Below are 19,115 nucleotides of genomic sequence, written 5' to 3' on the forward strand. Positions count from 1 at the left end.
ACTCTTCAACTTTTATCCATTTGGGTTGTGCCCCAGGCACTCTTAACTTTTACTTCCACCGTTATTTCTTCTCATGGTTTCAGCAAACTCTTCCAGTCTTGCGCAGCTCCCCTCTCATGCTCTCTAATTTGCTCAAACCTCAAGCTTCGCACAGCTCCCCTGCACTTTGAGAGTGTGTCGATTTCAACAGCGTCTTTCAACAATGTGTAAACGTACACTTTGTTTCCTTCGCTTTCACAATTATAATTTACACATTACAATTCACAATGGACAATTGAAGCTTTCTCTTCAGTGTGTCTCTCATCCTACGGTTGTCCTTCTCTTGCAACAAATTATCTTTCACGCTTCGCATCTTTCACCAACCAGGCTCCGATCTCACTTTGAACTCACCAGTTGTGATTACTTCAGCCTAGCTTTTGTGGTTATGTCGTGTAGAGGTCAGGGGCTCCTAAACTGCCTCTCAGACACTCCTGGGCTGCCACGCTGGCTCAGGTGAACAAGCACCTTTTCAAGGACTTCTCTTCAGAGGTTAGCATACCACGCAATCCCCTTCTGGCGCTTTAGATACACGGCTCCCTTGTCACACTTTTTCTACCCTTCTCAAAGCACAGGGTCTCAGCGTTCCGTTCTCTGACAGCAGATCTCTGTGTGCTCAGGCTTTCCAACTTGCCTGTTAGCTCGTTCTCTGATTCTGGTTCCTTCCTGGGGTCCAACTCGTTCATTCTGTGTGTTGCCGCTACTCCTTTTTTCTACACCTGTGTAGTATTAAAAGGTCTCAGGTGGATACAATCTTCGCCCATTGCTTGACTTCGCCTGACCTCGTTAGTGGGACATTCATGAAAATAGTAGAGTGCCTCTGAATGTAGTTTCTCTGTTCTAAGTGGGCAACAGGTAAACCGTAATCCATGCAGGCTGAGGGAATGTCGGGTAGGGGATCTATTTGAAAAAGGGGGGATACCATGTCTTGCTTTTGGGTATTCCCTCCCCAATTCCATAGGACCCTCTACCCAGGTGATCCTCCCTCGCTAGTCCGCCCCCATGGTCGGGATCCAAAAGCGATGGGCCTCCCCTGGCCACCAGTTTAGAGGAGCCCACAGAAGTGGGAAGGGAAAGGCCCTCAGGTTTTTCACACTGCCGATAACAGATCATGTGTACGGAAGGTTTTGCCCATTATTGATATCACATTGAGAAAGGCACTGAGATACTGAAGGGCAGATGCTTCTATAAGGAAAGCCAAGCAAGGCCTGGTAAAGCAGTTTTGGAGGTGACTAGGCTATCTTTAAGAAGGTTGACCTATCTTAGTCCAGAGTAGGCATAGAGGCAATAGCAGAGATAGCTGCTTATTCATTCATTACTCTCTGCATTTTAAGTGTATTGTGTATAGTGTCCATAATGGCTGCAATGTTTCTTTATTACTTTTTCTTCTAATTCAAATCTGTATTTTGTATATGAGAGTGTACGAAGCATTCCCTCGAGTGCTCATTACTAGAGGTGTGAGAGCCAGGCGCGGCACGGGCTGAGGGCCTCCATTAAGTCCCACCAAAGGAAGGAGCCCACTGCCCCTGGGAACCAAGCTCGCTCCCTCCTGCGACACACATGCTCGGCTCAAGTGTAAAGTGCATATTTCAGTCTTTTTTATCTGCATGAAAACCAACAGGATTCCAAGCTGCAATGAAGCCTGACAGTGGAGCAGCCTTTTGCCACACCTTGTTACAGCTTGCAAAACTGTTCCCCATCTCCATATATACAAAAGAAGGATACGTGTGCTCGTGGTCATGGGGGGCCTGCAGGCACCAGATGCCTGCCTCCAGCATTTCAATTTATGTTTTCAAAAGGGGTCGTGCTGCTCCCAATTATGGGGCTCCCTTTTTTTGTTGTCCTAGTGAGGCAACATGTTACCTCTCAACATTCTGCTGCAACGCTCCCCAAACAAATGCCGCCCCTCTCAGCAGCCCACTAGATGATGCAGGCATGCTGCTAATCACTTCCTTTCTTAAAGGGGAGCCTCCAAAGTGGGAGTTATTTACAAGCGATGGTGCATCAAAGTGACCGTTGTTTTGGACAAGACGATGGTGACGTTTCCTTGTTAAGAAGTTCAAATGGACATTTTTATTTTGAATGCACACACAAAGCACCAGTGAGCTGCCTAAATCTATGCCCTCCTCCAGGACAACTGCGCACACAAAGCACCAGTGAGCTGCCTAAATCTATGCCCTCCTCCAGGACAACTGCACACACAAAGCACCAGTGAGCTGCCTAAATCTATGCCCTCCTCCAGGACAACTGCACACACAAAGCACCAGTGAGCTGCCTAAATCTATGCCCTCCTCCAGGACAACTGCACACACAAAGCACCAGTGAGCTGCCTAAATCTATGCCCTCCTCCAGGACAACTGCACACACAAAGCACCAGTGAGCTGACAAATCTATGCCCTCCTCCAGGACAACTGCACACACAAAACAGTTTAAAACTATCTGCCTTATTTTCACATGTTCATATTCAACACATCAACAAAAAATATATTTTAGGTAGAATGTGGCATTTGCCTCACATTAATGTAGCATGTCCTTTTCAAACATTGAAATACAAACAGGTAAGCTTTTCACACATTAGCTTTTATTAGGAGTCTAAGGGCCTCATTACGAGGAAGGCGGTAGAGGGTTGCCGGTACCGTTAACCCTCTACCACCTCATTATGAGGTCTGTTCGTTGGACCCGCTAAGGACGTCTGGTAAAACCAGGCATCCTTAGTGGGTCCCGTGAGCAGACCAGAATGCTAACAACGGCCCCGTCATTAACGGGCCCGTTGTTAGCATCCTCCCCATTCTCATTGAGCCCTATGTGGGCTCAAATGAGAATGGGGGATGTACCAGGTCCGGGTTCCTTGAATGGGGAAATACCGGGCCCTCCAAGGTCGGAATGGCCTGGTATTTCCCCATTTAAGGAACCTGGACCGGTACCCGGTATGGGGGTAGCCATGCCGCTAAAAGCGGCATGGCTATCTCCATACTCGTAATGAGGCCCTAAGTCTTGAAGTGCATTTTCAAAATACATAGGCCATTTTGTGCCTTCTGGTAAATTGCATTCTGGTATTTGTAGTCTTCCATTCAAGGCGGGGGAGTAATGAGACAATTGTAAACATTTTGCATAGCATATTTCTATAAGGATTTATATATTTGTGTGAGCACTTTACTATATTTCGTGTAAAGGGATGTCATTTCACCGAAATGATTAGGTTAGCGGAAGTGACATCGCATGAACGTTGACCTGTGATAATATCACAGGAAGTGATGTCATTTGACCCTGCCCCCAAGTGGAATCACAGAAAGTGATGGTACACAACCTTTTATCCCTTGACAAAACAGGAACTGGCATTAAGCACGGTTCGTCAGTACACGAAGACAAATATGGTTATGATATCACTGTAATATGATAGAAATGTCATATTGCCAAATCGCTGTGAATGTAAGCATTTGCACTTACCTTGGCTAGCCTGTAGTTATGGTCATCTTGAGCTTCCGGACAAGGCAATACAAGCTGCTCCTGCTTGGTGTTGGTGTGATCTGGCCAGAATGGCCATCCGGCTCCGAGTCCTGTGTCACAGGATGTGGAAACCTGGCATAGAAGGAAATGGCAATGCGTGCTCAGTAGTCAGGGTGGACAAATACACAAAAAAACAATTGCGACGTGCGCCTAGTGAAAAAGAGAAAAGAAAAGAAAGCACCATGCAGCAAAAGCGACAGCAACACTTGACTTAAAGCGCCACTCAGTTGTGCTGGGAAGGGGACAGCCCGATCCCACACCCCCTAGCCGCTTTAGAGTGAGGCGAGCATTCAAAGCACTATGATGGGCCAGGGGGGGGGCGGACACCTCCCAGTTTTACAGGACCATATTCCAATATAACCAAATGTATTCGATCCACATAGAACAGCATAAGGCGCAAGAAGCATTGCTATTTTGTGTAGATATTAGTAATTATAGGTAGAAGGAACAGCCACATAGTAGATGCAGAAATGCATGCACTAGGCCTAAAATCACAAGTCAAGAGAAATCTCCAGCCATGCCGAGCTCCGCTGAGGACAGCCCACACCCCCAATCACCACAACGCCTCTTCATTGTTCTAATAGTGTTGCAAAGATGTTCGGGAGGAATGTGTCTTACAAGGCCGTGATCACAGACTGGCACCTGGTGTGCATGTTATCTCACACTGGCTAAAGCATGACCCAGCCCTTCCTCAGGCGACCAAAAGTTATAGCCCACATAACTGACTAAACCTTAAGATCCCTGAATTCCATGGCACCAGGTGCCCGTTGACCACCAACCCCCAAAGTAACAAGTCCTGAAATGTTCAAAGAGGACGGACAGGGCACATCATTAAGCGACAATTGTGTGCTTTATGTTGTGAGGTGCTGGGAGGGGTACATTATAGGTCAAAACGAGGGTGGAGAGCTTGGAGACGGATGGGAGTGAGTGAAATGTGTATGTGTGAATGTTAGAGTGCCCCAGAACCTCCTTTGTGCTCGTCTTAAGACCTGCCAATTGCACAGTATGAGTGATAAAATAGTTGTATGGTAGGAGTATAATATGTTTTCTGACCTTCGACGTGAGAAGAAGATGCTCACCGTAGCACCCACGCGATGGAAGACGGACGGTCTGGGCTGGGCTGGAACCAAAAGCCTGACATCCCTTATGGGGTCGGGAGATTCTGTATAGGCACACACCAACCGCTGTGCAGTATTTTACCCTACTTAATTGCGTTATATAGGTGTGTTGCTTTATAAGATTCTGCTTGTACTACCTTTCAGTAGAACGTTCTTAGCAGCAGAGTTCTTTGCTTTTGCTGTCATCTGCATGTGAGATTAAAACGTATTATCCTTACAAGATCGACTTGGGCCTTTCTTCCCTAGTGGGTTGTATTCTCTCTGGTGTGAGCGTGCCTTCAATTGATGACCTTCGACGTGATCCCAGTGCCCTGGTACCTGCAGAGGCTTCCATGTCGCTTCTCCAGAAGGAGCTGTGTCTACCTACAGAGACCGGTCCCGAAAAAACACATCTTCCGAGCGGTTTAGCAGGAGCCATTTTAAGAGAAGTCTCTCTGTTCTTTGAAGTGCGGCGTGGCTCTGAGGAGAGTGCAGGGCGGTGTTGGAACCCTGTTGAGGAGTTTGGGTGAGCCACACGTGAGTAGACTCTTGTAAGAGAAAACAAATTGTGGACAGATGCATGGGGGAAGTGTGAAAGGCCTGAGTACATGGAGAGCGAGGTCATCGATGTGACATGGATGAGGTCAGAGTTATTTGTGATTAAAATGTGTACTATGAAGAGAGTGCTCGGTAAGGCAAAGGTAAGGCAGGGAGCCCCTCCTCGGAAGGGGAGGAAAGGTGGAACCACAAGAAATTATATTATTTAGAGGAGGAATACAAAAATAAAACCAGTGGTCTCATAATAGGCCTGGAAGTAGTGGTCGTCCTGTTAGCTTATTTTATTGTATTTTTGTTGTATTGAATAAAGAGTAGGCCCTAAAAGGGGCGGTAAGCGTGTGCATCGCGGTGTGGTATGGTATGTTATTGGATGGTTTTGTGGAGTGGTGTATGTGTGTAAGGAAGGGGGATAGAAAAAGGTTGAAGCTGATTTTCTTTGTGTTTGTTGTTATAAGCAAGCGGCAGCGTGCGTGGTGCCTTTGTGCGACTTTGCAGGGCCAGTAAGCGATAGATACCACTAGCATGGGGGGCTGGAACAGCAATAGAACATATGTATAAACCCTGCCACTGTATCATGACAGGGTGGAAAAATATAAGCAGTGGATTACAGAGACATGGGGGGGGATGCTCTGCACATGGCCAGGGTAGGGCTCACACAACAGCAGCATCATCTTGGAACACATGTCCACATTTTTATTAGCAAAATATAAGGGAAAGCAGCTACAGAATAGAAAATAAAATTTAGATCTCTGGCGTATGTTTGAAGACGCAGAAGATCAAGGGAATGGAGTAGAGGCAGAGAGACAAAGATGGAAAGTGCAGGAAGCGAGAAGGAGAGGGCGTTGTGCCATTGGTGTGTGGGGGATTATATCCCTTGACAGCATATCCCGGAGAAGGGTGCACCAATCCAAGCTATGTACCCATTGCAATAGGGACCCCTTCTGCTGTGGTAGGGTCCTCTACAGCACCAGCAACAATGCTGGCTACCGCTCCCCCACCTCTGTATATTCACCCGCCTGAAGTACTGGCATCAGTGGGTTACAGGTCAAGGGAGTTCGAGGATAGACTGACAGGTTTGCTAACAGAACTAAGAAGGATTATAGACATCCCCAAGAGCAGTAAGGGAAATAGGGGCATGGAGAAAAGTGTCGGGAGAATGGAAATCAGGGGAAGTGCTGCTTAGAATGGACATTGAAGAAATAAGACATGTAGGTCTTGAGAAAGGAAGAATCCCGGGTGGGTGGATAATCTTGGGAGAGGAAAATACAGTGTTTGGAGAGAATGTGGAGGAATAGGACAATGATACATTTGCGGAGGGTCAGAGCAAAGGAGGAGAAGGGGTGAAGAGGCAGGTGAGAATACCCCTCAAGTAGAATGTCTGTGGGCCGGGGACAGGTTGAGGAACACGGCCGGCCGCATGGCGTTGGTAAAGAGGAGAAGAGGAGTTGTGAAGGAGGGTGTAGGAAGTAGGGCAAAGATGCAGATGACCCTCATGCAGATGACCCACATAAGGGGGCAGGGAGGACACAGTATGTCCCCTTGCCCCAAATGGATATGAATAATGTAATTAAGGCCCTCCCGCAGCTTACAGCAGTGGCAAGCAAGTGGATATATGAATTAGAAAAAGCAAGCAGCAGGGGTGCCACTGGCAATAGGGAATTTTAATAGCTTGATGGTTGCTATAATTGGGGACCAGGCTGGGGATATATGGGTTAAGGCCGGATACCCGGGAGTAACCCTGGGGAAGATGCACATGATGGAGCAGCGTTCAATGGAGTAAGAGCACAGGTATGGGATGCACTACGGAGGGCCATCCCAGATACCCAATCTACAGTCCCTGATGCAGTATACTATGGGTGATGATGAGGACCCAGCTAGATTTATTCTTAAAATGCAAGACATGTGTAGAGCTGAAATGGGAGGGCCGTGGGATCAGTCAATACCACTTTTCTATTTTATTGTTAAGAGGGGCTTGTCAAAGGAAGTGCAGAAGGCCTTGGATATGATCGTGGGTATCGAGGTGATTTATTTGACACCAGGGTTGGCTACAACAGAGTTTAGAATACTCTCAGTACTTTTTGAAGCATGGTCTTAAACCAAATCTTCTTAAAACAAATTAAAGTCAACCTTTTAATGGATACTGGATAACTCATTAATTGGGGTGGTGGATGGCCTTTCCTCATGAGGGGGGCTGCAGATGTGGTGGCAAAGCAAGCAACCATGGGCTAAGAGTGCTTTCTCGGTTTTATCATCAATTTCGGAAAACTCATGGATAAGTGTCTCCAGGTGATGGAGTCCAAAATGAACACGGTTATCCTCTATGGTTTGGCAGCATCTCCCTGTGGATGCTTGGAAAGCCTCCAAAACTCAGGGCTTTGGAGGGTCACAGGTTCCCCCTCAACTAGGTCCCCGGGTGATGGGTTGCAACATGAATTGGGGCTTATCAGTAGAACCATCCGGGTCCAGAAAAGGCTTTTGAAATGTATCTTGAATACCCATCTTGGCACCCCTACAAATCCAAACATCACTATTGCACCAGGAGTATACCTGTGTTTTGCCAGCAAAGATTATAAGATGTGATATAACAGCGGGATAACTCTAATGAAACAATGAGGTTTGAGGGATGCAATAGCCCTTGCTGATCTATCGCATACTTAGCGCAAGGTTATGCTTAAAAAAAGGGAGCCGATTTGGAATCCGGCGCATTACAGGATAGAATCACGAAACTGCCCTCATAGCAACATTATCTCCACATGTGCAGTTAAGTCTAAACCCTCCTCAATCTTCTTTCACAAGCTCTGAAAGTCTTCCATGAGAGCCGGTGCAGTATGAGAAGCAACCATGAGTGTCTGTCTTCTGATTTGAGGAAACAACTTTCCTGAAGTGAGAAAGATCAGCCACCAACCACCTTAGCTAGTGAACTCCCCAGCACTTCTGAGGACAAAGACCTTGAGACCAGGAGGGCTCCATTTAAGGTACATACCGTCTAAGGAATGCAGCCTTGCTTAAGGATACGAGGAAGGTACTGTTTATGCTACCTAAATCTTGGAGAAGAAGAAACATCACAGTAGGCCTTGTCCTAAAGACCATGGAGCACCTTTGATATGGATATTCTTTTTCTAATGTATATGCAGTTTTTCCTTCGTAACAGCAAATATTTATGCATTCAGCTAAACGCATGTTAGACACAAATAAGATGACATTTATGACAATCACCTTGTTATGCATGTCCCTAATCATGGCAGAACTGCTTTTGTGTCTGCTGTAATACATAAGAATTGTACCTACGGCCAGTACAGTTTCTGGATGTCTAAAGCAGGAATTGGGTCAGAGATCCACGACTAGAGGAGATTTTTCTGGCAACCATTAGATACAATGCATTTCAGTAAAAAACCTAAGAAAGCCGAGGCTGGTTATGAAGGGGTCAGATACATCATGTGGCCCCCTGACCAACTCAGGTTATTGAAAATTCCAGGTGACATCTACAAATTACTGGCTCCGGTTGTGGCATGTGTAGTGTCGATCATATGTACAAAATATATACTATGTGGTAGTTTTAGTGAGGCAAATGTGAGGCAGGTGTCATATCATCAGAAACTAGCTATGGAGGAATACTTTCCACGACGTCACTTGCTGTGTGGCATGTAGTACTGTTGATGTCTTCAAGGATGGACACAAAGTTCATCAAATCTTCTATATCTCTGTTACTTATGGACTTATTTTAATTAATTCTCAAAGGAAATTATTTTCAACCCCAAGGCACGACTCGGAATATAAAGCAGACATTTAGCCATAAGGTATTTTGCCCCCGGCCATAGAAAGCCTGGTGGACCAGGCAAAGGGCCTTGAACTGAACACGTTTGGCAACCGGCAGCCAACTGAGTTTACGGATAAATGTGACAACCGCGTGGCAAAGTTTTGAAGAACTTGCAAACGATCCAGTACATAGGTGCACTGGAATATAGGGAAAGACCCGTCGCAGGAGCCTGAGCTGGAAGTGGCTGTGCCAACCTGTGCCTCCATGGACAAAGATGAGGTACGTTTAAACCCCAGGTGCTCAACCATGGAAACCGGCTGAGAAAACGGGCCCAGAGAAGACGGCCTGTTACTTTAATGTACAGTCAACATATTAAACTTCCACACACCAAGTGCCACTGCTTTATCTTTTTTTTAGAAAGTTATGTACTTTTCCTTTTTCAGTCATTATAAAACGTCATACTTTCCAAGCTTTCTCATTGCACCTCTTACAGTGCCACCATTCCCACCTGCTCACACGTGTGTATACTGGCCAAGTGTCTATACAGAACACTTCATCTTACATATAAAGAACTGTTCTTTCCCAACCACTACTACTAGACACCAAACACTGCTCCAACTACAATCTGCCATTGAATTACCACTAGGCCAGTTTACCTATTCTTTAAAAACACATTACAAATACATTGCACCATAAACAGAGCATTTCTCTTATTTATTTTTTATTGTATTGTGCATCTTAGCCAAAACAAGTTTCGACTTTTTAAACAGAATACAAATAGCATAAAACCATGTAATATTAAATTGTATAATTGAAGACAAATGAAGAAATGAAATAACTACATAGAACTTGCTCAACTGCATAAAAAGGAAAGAGAAAAATAAAACAAAACAATTTTGATAAAAAATACAAATGTTTCCATCCTCTCGAAAAATAAACATCATAATATATGCCAAAGAATATAGAAGAAGCTAAAAAAGATAAAAATACAAGGATATGGACTCCTCGTGCAAGTACCCAGCATTAACTTGCAATTCCAATTTAAATAAGAACATGTATTGTTTACCCCTTGCACTTTTTGAAATGAGAAACCAACCTAGCAAGGACCACCACCTGTCACCCCATGAAATTGTGACAGGTAGGAGGATGCACACAGCCCACTCACCCTTGCGCAGGCAATCAGACGCACACCAAACTGCAGGAGTTCTAGGAGAAGAATTCCATGAGTATCTTAGGAACTTGACAAGAGCCACACGAGCCATAGCCAAACAAATAGCACCACCATTCACACAGGAAAACGCCACTGATACAATGACCCCAGCCACTGATAGTCCAGATTGCCAGTTGATGACAGGTGACATGGTATACGTGAGGAGTTTTGTTCGTAGGTGGAAAGGGCCAAGGTTCCATGGTTCATACAAGGTAATATACTGCCCGCCTACAGCTGTCAAGGTACAGGGCCTGAAATATTGGGTGCACTTAACAGATGTTCGTAGGGACAATGGGAGCACAGACTGCATAGAGAATGAAAGTAACAGGAAGGAGCAGAGTGCAAAAACATAGAGGGTGGGAAACGTGGAAATACAGTACAGGTGCCAGGAACGAACTAAGAGTAAACAAAGAATAAATAAAGATATGTAAATAAATCTATAGTGTCAACAAGTACTAGTAATGTGTGTGACAAGATGAGATAAATATAAAACGTCTTCTCTCTCTCTCTCTCTGTCTGTTTTTCCTCTTTGATTATGTAATTGAAAATATACGTGACAATAATGTTTTGCTTCCTCGTTGACGACTCCAACTGACAGTGAATTGTCTCCCTCGGTTCCCCTCCCCCAGACTTGAGGTGTGGGGTAGGGAAACAGAAGGATGCGAGAAAAAAAAAATAATAATAATACTTATCCATATGAGAAATGAAAAAGTAAAACTGAAATTAATTCACTAGTAAACGAAGTGTAAAAGATGGAAGAGTAACGTGCATGATTAACAAATGCTTATATTTAATTTATCAGGAGCAACAATGGGCATGGACGAGGCCCCAGCAGCAGCAAATGATAGTGTAGATAGGAATAGACGAAGGAGATATGCTTAACCTAGTTATTCATATGAATGTGTGCTGTTTGTGTGTGCATTGGTATTCTATTCAATGTTAATTGGCCTGTTCCTGTATTGGACTATCACATATATTTCAATCGGTGTGAGCCAGGGGGGCGTGGGTATAAAAACAATCAAGAAAGAGACCCATCCAATTTGGGATGTGTCAAGTTAATATGGGCCCACGAGAACCATGGGGATGAATATAACAGCACCACCAATATCACAAATACCACAACAATGCAATTCACCCCACTGACCTCATACGTAAATGAATCTGATTTTAATGTCTACACAATGAATGACAGAACTCCTTCAGAACTCACGTGGGTACGGAATCACCCATACCCAACGACCATGCCAGTTTCAGAAACTGCAACATCAGGAAACACAACCATCAGAGAAGGGAGAAGTGATAACAAACGCATGACCATCACCTACTATAATGTATATACAAGATGGGAAGGCGAGGAGGGTGGCAAGCGGGCCCAGGGAAACGGGGGAGGTGGGCTCAGAAGGAAGAAGAGGGAAACACAACAGGAAAAATGGAAAGAGCATTATAAATTCGGCTTAGACACAGTTTATGATCCCCAGCAACCCACACCAGACAAACAAATGGTATGCTGACATGAGCAACACGGCAAAGCAAGCAACTAACGAAAGTTGCTACGTATGCTCACTTACACCTCATGCCTCAGGTACCCCAAAGGTTCTATTGCCCCAAGAAGTACCATTTGCAGAGGCTCAGTGTCTCCTACATATTGCACTATGTCGAATCAAAAACACTTTTCAAGTGCACACAGTTTCATTTGAACTATTGCAGAACGAGCGGACATGTTATTCCAGACTGCAAGGAATAGTTTGTGTAAAAGAGCCTTTCCTGGAGATAAAAGGGACATTTCATGCAGACAATAAATGGCAAAACGAAGACGTACTATGCAAAGCTGAGGCGCTGTGAGGGTTGTCTGAAGAAAAGCTGTCATGGGTACAGAGAACATGCGCTCCTACATGGACTGAACACATAAAAAAGCTCACTTAGGTCACCGCCATCGAGAAACCCTTTAAACTACAAAAAGACATTTCTTACGAACTTTGTTTCCGTGGGGAAGGGAAAAAGGATATGGGGGGGAAAATAAAAACTGCAGCAAAACTCTCATAATACAGGACATGAAGAAAGGAACGGCTGCAATGATGGATACATACTGGGTTTGCGGCAACATGGCATACCTGCATCTCCCGCAATCATGGAGAGGCAAATGCTCATTGGCAACGCTGCATTCCGCCCTAATGGTGATCGCAGAAAGCCACATCCACGGAGGAAGCACACACGTTGTGGCCCCAAACAAAATGTCACACACGCCGCATGAAACAGCTCCCGTGTATACCATAGACGAGGAAGGTGCACAAAATCCAATGCAGAGGAAGAAACGATCATCAAATTATATCTCTGCCAAATCATTAGAGCTCCTGGCCCAAATACCAGATTGATTCCGGCTGTTCAGCTCCGTCGAGACATTCTTTGCGTCCCTCATTCCTAGCATCCAGGCAAGAGCGAATGCCAAGTGGCTCCATATCACATGGTGGGAGCTCATCCAATTGGCCAACGACACTGAAGAAGGGTTTAATGACATCAAAGTGGAACTTCGAGCCCTGCGATTAATGACCATGCAGAACAGGTAAGTGCTAGACCTGTTAACAGCAATCGATGGAGGCGTTTGCCGAAAAATGGGGGGCGCATGTTGCACATTTGTACCTTCTGCAGACGCAGAGAACGGGTACCTTTCACATGAGATAGCAGCAGTGCATGAGCTCGGAGAGCGTATGAAGGACGAAGGAGGGGCACAGCCCAGCACTTGGTTTGATACTGTTTTCTCCTGGGTACCTTCCTGGCTAGGAATGACCATGAAACTTCTCATACCACTCATCGTCTTTTTGCTCCTCATTTTTTGTGTGCCAATTAGGTCTCTGATGCTGCGCAAATGCAGCACCTAATGGTGCGCTGATGATGGTAACAATGGGCCGTGCAAATGGAGTGGCGCAAATCAAACATGAGGCAGAAGTACAATAGATAATTCAGAGCCCAAATATAGAATGACAGCTATATACAACACAGGACACAGAGTGGATAATGTATATCACACAACCATAAAGGAGCCTAGAGAGTTACAATGGTACAAGGAAGTATGGGCGGACTTGGAGAATGAGGGAGGGTGTATTTATATGACCTGTACCCCACATGAGTATGCTAGAAGGGGGGAAAGCCTCCGAGCGGTATACAGAGTATGGATGCCAATAAAGGGGACACCTGCATGGGATGAAGCAGTGGCAGAAGAAGAAGAACGTAAAAGATTGGAGCAGTTACGATATTCGTTACTTAAGTAACGAAAGGGGGGAATGAGTGGAAGGAGAGGGCATTCTGAACCCCCTTCACCCCATTCCTACACTTACTGGGTAGACCCAGTTGTGGTTGCTTTGGTTCCAGGGCCCCGGCCTCGGAGCACTCGTGCGGGAATACCCTCAGGCACTGTGACCCCCCCTTGTAACAGTGTAAGACCAGAGTTGAACGAGACTCCATTTTGTAAGCCACCGACTTCATTTTGTAATGGTAGGATAGTTGTCAGGTTTCAATGTAGGCCTGCAGCTCTCCCAGCCACGCGTGCACAGTGAGCAAGTTCCTCCCCCACCTCCTCCCGTTGCCGTCTCTGCAGTTGTACGTTTCCCATGAGAGACTAGCTGCGAGAATACAACAAAATTCATACTGTGTCTTCAGTCTTCTGTCTCACTTCACTGATCCAGATACAGCCCTGAGCAGGGTCCAGGGCAAAAGCCATCCGTCTCTATAAACCTGCCCCCACAGCCAACAGACCATGGCCATAAAGAATGTAATCCCCATACCCCTTAAAACAGAGTCAACAGCAATAAGTGACCCTTGAGTCCGTTTGATCGTTCACGCCTTAATGAGGACAGAGCCAACGTGCTTTTTTGCATGCAAAATCATGTAAACTCAATAATGGGGCAATGTGTGTACAAGTGAACAATATAGCATATATGTGTGACCAGAAGCTCTTATGTTAAGCTTTATAATTAGTGTGATGTATATTAACATATGGTACAAAAATTCTCATAGAAATAGATTGCAACAGAACAATGCATAACCAGTTTAATACTGTACACGCCAGCACTAAGCTAACTCATTTTCATAAGTTCCAATGTAAATATATATACGATATCGTGTAAACGTAATACAGCAGCTAATCACTCTCGCCAAGTTACATCTGCTGAGGCTGCATGCACAGACTCGGAGCCATGAACTGCGCTTAATGAAAGATGAACACTGATTCAAACACACGTTTCTAATTTCTTGAGGAGTTCTTTGTTACGATGAGAATATTTAGCCAGATAGAAAACATAGGGCCTCATTACGAGTTTGGAGGCAGCCATGGAGCTATTAGCTCCATGGCTGCCTCCAAACCGGGCTCCATTACCGGGTTCCTGCAATGAGGAATAACCGGGCCATTCCGACATAGGAGTACCCGGTAATTCCTCCTTGCAGGAACCATTCCCATTCCCATTTGAGCCCCCCTAGGGCTCAATGGGAATGGAGACGGAGGTAACAACGGGCACATTACAAGTGTCCTGTTGTTACCTCCCTCTTCCCGTCGCGGGACCCGGAAAAGACGTCTGGTTTTACCAGACGTCTGATCCGGGTCCCGCAAAGGGAACCTCGTAATCGGCCCTGACAGAATGATATGTGCCTCTTGTGACCCATTTGTTTCAGTCATAGATTTAGAGCCCTCTTTGTTGTTTATCAGATGGACATCCCAGACCATACCATGACCCCAAGAGCTCTGCCCCGTAGTCAGTATATTCTGAAATTGTCTAAACAGGTTAAGCGCTGTATTCAATGGAAAAATCTTAACCTAGGCCCAATAGTAAATTAACCTGCATTTGAACCATGCTTGTATAAGTGTTTAAATCACAGGTCTTTGAGCTCGCAGGACAAGCTGATTATGGTAGTGAATGAATGGGAATGTGTGGCCACAAGGGCAAATGTTAAATGGTTATTTAATATGCAACACCGCAACAACTCGCCACTCCACATGCCAATCCGATGAGCCCAGCTGACTGATTGACCTAGGATACGTCATCGTCTCACCACGTGCCCTCAAGCCAACCAAATGCCGCCGACCCTATGGCACCTATAGGTGCCTGCTCTTAGCAACCAATCCCAACTGTTCATGTGCCCCGTAGGCCTTCCCTCAGCTTGATGACGATTTTGTTGTATAAAATTGAATTGTAACATGTTTTCTGCAGAGTGCTCTCGGCGTAAGCAGAGTAGATTCTGCTTGCCCTCTTTTAGATAAAGCCTTTGATACCACCAGCACTTGGTCTTGGTCTGATTCCCTCTTGGGATGCGTTTTTACTGACTCCATTGGGAGAATTAACTGTATTTTTGGGGGTCTCTCACTTACACTAGTACAATTGCCATGCCAAATGACATACCTAATGATTGCAAGGCTCCTGCACCAGTTCTCAGTACTGCCTCTGAGGCCACTGCTAGAAGAAATGCCATGACAAATGTCGAGCGTTGTGAAGAATCATTTGCCACGTCCTCCGGTCTAAAGGACCCAAACTACAGTCAGGGATAAAAAACACTCTCACCTCTCTCACGTCACTACGAGGTCCAAAGGCGGGAAAAACTCCAGAGCCGAAGAAGAGGCCTCGAGACAAACAAGATGGCCCTTGGTCTCCAATCTGATGGGCCGCAAATACAGCGCGGGTAAGAGTTCATACTGCGCATGTGCAGAGAAGCAGTCTGTCTGCAGGGAGCCTGGCAAGTAGCTATGGAAGCACAGTGCGCATGTGCATAGAAGCAGTGCTTTAGAAGCGAGCCTGGTAAGTAGTTATAGAAGCACACTGCGCATGTGCACAAAAGCAGTGATTTAGAAGTGAGCCCGGTAAGTACTTACAGAAGCACAGTGCGCACGTGCAGAGAAGCAGTGTTTTAGAAGTGAGCCTGGTAAGTAGCTATAGAAGCACAGTGCGCATGTGCAGAGAAGCAGTGTTTGAGAAGTGAGCCGGGATAGTAGATTGTTCTGTTCACGTTTCTGCAGTGAGAGTGTTTAGGAGTCTGTAGGGTTACAGTGCGCATGTGCAGAGAAGCAGTTTACTGCAGGAAGCCTGGCTGAAGGTACACAATGCACATTACTTCCTCGGAAGATCATGAGTGGATGCAGAAAATGACATGGCTAGTAGAAAGTGTGATGCAACGCGCATGCGCAGATAAGCCGTTTTCCTGCATCCGGCCTAGCTAGTTGCTGAAGACACTCTGCGCATGTGCAGAGGATCCCTCTCTACAGAGAGCCGGCTAGGAATCTGTGGGGTTACAGTGCGCATGTCTGTGAAAGCAGTATCTCTGCAGGGAGTCGGTTTAGTAGTCTGAAGGCACACTGCGCGTGTGCAGAGAAGTCGTGTCCTGCAGGGAGTCTGCCAGTCTGGATGAAGGGACACAGAGCTCATTACTTTCTCCGAAGAGCTCGTGTGAATGCCGTCCAGTAGGAAGCGGGAATTCTGCTCAATCAGAGAGCTTTTTTCTCTCACTCTCCGGAAGGCCACCGTGTTCACAGGGAGTGAGTGACCTGTGTGCACTGATGTGAAGTGGTGCTGTGTACTGTATATACAGGGAGGGGTGCTGTGTTCACGCATGGTCCCGGACTGTACACAGCGAGTGAGTGACAAGTGCCCTTGGCGCCAGGCTCATATAGAGATGTGAGCAGGAACACTTTATTTCAGTGCAGGAGTGCAGGAGGCTGCCGCCTCTCCTGCGGAACTTGTTGCAGCAGAGAGTGGGCCCTCCGTGGCTGGAATCTGTGGTGGGGGGTTCACTTCAGAAGATGGGGCAGTTGTTGCTGGTGTGGACAGTTGTATGTTAGCAGTGGTGCTCCACTGTTTGGCACTCTGCATGGGGACCCTTCTCTCTTTGCCCCTTGGTGTCGTGGGGGTGTCCCGTGGCCTTGGTTTGTTCGTGGCAGGGGGTGCCTGAGTTGCAGTGCCAGGATCTTCACTGTCTGTATGTGAGCCTGTCGGGGACAAAGATGGGGATGACATTGGTAACAGTTCTATGTACTTCATGCAGAATACGTCAATCATGCTGTTGTGAGCATTTGGACTTCATTGGTAGGGATGCAGGTGATGTGTCTTTTGAGTGGCCCATCCATGCATGGTTGTGTGTGGCACTTGTCTCTGGTGATGTGTGCATGTGTGTGTGTTTGGGTTTGACACTGACATGGCCAGGGTTGTATGCATGTATGGATGTTTGCGCATCCATGAGGTGATTCTGGGCTCACATTTGGGGGGACCTGAACATTCACAGTGCATACTTGAATGTGTACACTCACCTCCATTTGATGTAGTTGCCACACCATGCTCCATGGTCCCGACTCCCTCAATAGATTCAACTCCAATCATGTTTATTGGCAAATCAGATCCATCTGCTGTGGCTATGTCGTGGTTCGCAGACAGGATGCTTCTGACCCGGAGGCGGTGATCATCCCACCGCTTTCTGCACTCCCGGACAGTGCGGGTGGTGGTGCCCACTGCACTCACTTTCAGGGCAACCTCTGCCCAGATTGCCTTCTTGCGGATAAGGGTCTCCCGACGCATGTCGCTCGCAAATACCACGTCGGCATTCGCTGCAAGGGTCTCTGTGAGCATTGTTAGCTCCTCGGTGGTAAACTTCTCCTTGCACTGGCGGTCAGTTGTTTTTTTAATAGCCTTAGGCATGGCGAGGGTGTCCTTGTGGCTTTCCAATAGCGAAGTACTCAAAACAGGTCCAGGGGGCAGAGGATGGCAATGGATTGTGTTTTTAAAGATGGCCGCCGTGCTCCTTCCCGTTCCTGTGCGATGACGCTATTTCCGGTTCCGCTATTTAACAGTGACCGCTAATTGCGATGGCCGTTATTAGCGGTGACCGCTATTTGCATGTTGCTGGAGGTCGGAAGTGCTATCAGCGCTTTCATCGGTGCCGCTAAGGGTCTTTTTGGGGTCTTTAGCGGCATGGCGGTAGGGTCATTACCAACATGGCGCTATGCTTGTGTCCACGTACTCGTAATGGTACGCTATTAGCGGCCTCTTGCCAAGGCGGACACATTAATAGCGCCATGCCAGTAAATTGCGATTTTTACCACACAACGTGTAATGAGGCCCAAAGACAAACAGGAACACTTACCTGAAGTATAGTGGCTTAGTCGCAGCAGGACTGAACTACCATGTGCAAGGGACCAGTGAAGGAACTCGGTCCAGATCATACAAACGCCCCTGCCAGAAGCAGCAGGACGGAGTGCTAGCCAAAACTAATCAACAGGTGAGCTTTCCAGGTACAGCACATCCCACGGGTACAACGGTTTGGGAGAAGGGGTCTGGAAGGGGATCAGGCGCACAAGCTGGCATACTCACGCCCCCTATTCTCCACGCAGGAGCAGTCCTGAGCAGCATCACCTATTACCACCACATAGGCGCAGAGGGCGAAGTCGGTCTGAGCGACCTCACCCCCGGGAGGGCTGCAACCATGTCCCAACACCTCTGCAGAGACCAGGTGAGCGTAACAACTTATTGGTAACAGTGTTCGTTCTTTATACAGTGTTGCTGCTTGCAACCTTGGCTTTAACATAGACCAGTCTTGTATGGGCTGCCCCAACTCACTGGCTGTGTTGCTTTCTTTATCAAATCTTTGTTCTTGGAGCAAGGATGGCTGGGAACTACTACGGCTTCTGCTGCTTCCAGGCTTGATAAGTCACATGGGAGGGCCCCCGATATCTCGGATGCACAAAATAGGATTCTTCAGCTTGGTTTCCTGGCCTTACTATTTCAAACTTGAAGGTTCAAGAGTAACTCTTTCTTGCTGAAAAGGGCAAGAGATTTCCCATCCTTGCGAACTCCTCTTGGCTTGCCGTCTTTCTCCCTTTGTTCAGCTGCTGTCTCGAAACTGCTACCCCTTCATGAGCTTTGCCTCATTCAGAATGTGTACTCTGCCTTTTATCCATGTCAGGAAGTCTAATGGCAGTCAG

General features: G+C 46.5%; 1 pseudogene; it reads right to left on the reverse strand.

The window, feature by feature from the left end:
* The window catches only part of LOC138498096 (zinc finger protein 850-like), a 371,655-nt pseudogene extending 355,815 nt beyond the window's left edge, over positions 1–15,840 (reverse strand).
* Between the last annotated feature and the right edge of the window lie 3,275 nt (positions 15,841–19,115).

Source organism: Ambystoma mexicanum, chromosome 5q (assembly GCF_040938575.1).
Source record: "Ambystoma mexicanum isolate Mex_15411 chromosome 5q, UKY_AmexF1_1, whole genome shotgun sequence".
NCBI classification, from domain to species: Eukaryota; Metazoa; Chordata; class Amphibia; order Caudata; family Ambystomatidae; genus Ambystoma; species Ambystoma mexicanum.